The sequence below is a fragment of the Lactuca saligna genome, chromosome 5 (assembly GCF_052625555.1).
Source record: "Lactuca saligna cultivar CGN05327 chromosome 5, ASM5262555v1, whole genome shotgun sequence".
NCBI classification, from domain to species: domain Eukaryota; kingdom Viridiplantae; phylum Streptophyta; class Magnoliopsida; order Asterales; family Asteraceae; genus Lactuca; species Lactuca saligna.
This window is the reverse complement of record NC_136421.1, coordinates 301,243,115-301,244,170: the sequence shown is the minus strand read 5'-3', so window position 1 is coordinate 301,244,170 and position 1,056 is coordinate 301,243,115. Positions and strand designations below refer to the sequence as shown.

Genomic DNA, 1,056 nt, shown 5'->3' with positions numbered 1-1,056 from the left:
TCTGTCCCCACTTGAATAGAAAACTTGCACCTTTTTGTTTCCGTTCTCATCCAAATCACAATCTTTAGGTAGGTGCGGTCCCCTACAATTTTCACATCCCACCCGGATATCATGGATTGTTTGATCCATCTTCGTCATTCTTCTGTCTAAACTGTCTAGTATAGCCATCATTGTTGTCATGCTATCGTTGACCATGTTCACTACCCCCTACTTACTTCATTTCGTGGGTTGTGGTATTCTCTAGAATGCTTAGAGAATTCTTCAATTAATTCTTTGATTTCTGGGGGTGGCTTCCTTGTGAGCGGGCCTTGCGAATCAAGTAACAGCCTTGTGGTGACATTGACTCCATCATAGAAGACAGAGACTTCTTGTTGGCTATTAAGGTCATGGTGTGGGCAATTCCTTAGCAAGCTTTTGTACCTTTCCCAAGCTTCATATAGTGAGTCTCCAGCTTGTTGTTCAAAGTTAACAATAGCCTTCTTCAACTTGGCTATTTTAGAAGGTGGGCAAAAGTGATCTGTAAATTCTTCTTTCATCTTAGCCCATGTGGTGACTGACCCGGGAGGGAGCGACGTGAGCCAGTCTTTTGCAACACCTTTGAATGTAACTGGGAGCATGAGAAGTAGCTAGGTCTCGCGAGGCACATTTGGAACATTGAAGTAATCTGCTACATCATTGACTTCATCCAAGTGCTTGTAGCATTGTAAGCATCTTCGTGGTCTTTTCCATAGAAAGGAATCTCCTTTGGTTGTGTGAGTATGTGGCCCTTTAGTTCGAAAGTAGCAGTAGCGGGAATTGTGGGTTGCACAAATCCGGGGCCGGTGTCGTCACGCATCCTCTTCTTCCATTCCCCCATGGGGATTTCATCGATGTTAGCCATGGTAAGAGCTAACTCGTCGCTGGAATCGGAATCATGCTCGTATGCAGGTTCTTCTTCCTCCTCGGTGTCGCACTCGGTGTCTTCCTTGATCGGGTCTTCGCTTGCTAAAGAGGTGCTGGAAGTTCCTGATTTGCTGCTCTTCTTTTTGCTAAAAACGGACTTCAAATTCTTTAATG

The 1,056-nt window shown here is 44.8% G+C and overlaps 1 non-coding gene across 1 annotated transcript; it reads left to right on the top strand.

The window, feature by feature from the left end:
* The first annotated feature begins 381 nt into the window (after positions 1 to 381).
* Positions 382 to 488, top strand: LOC144999214 (small nucleolar RNA R71). The gene has a single exon (XR_013660734.1). It is a non-coding gene; the product is annotated as a small nucleolar RNA R71 (small nucleolar RNA).
* The last annotated feature ends 568 nt before the right edge of the window (positions 489 to 1,056 follow it).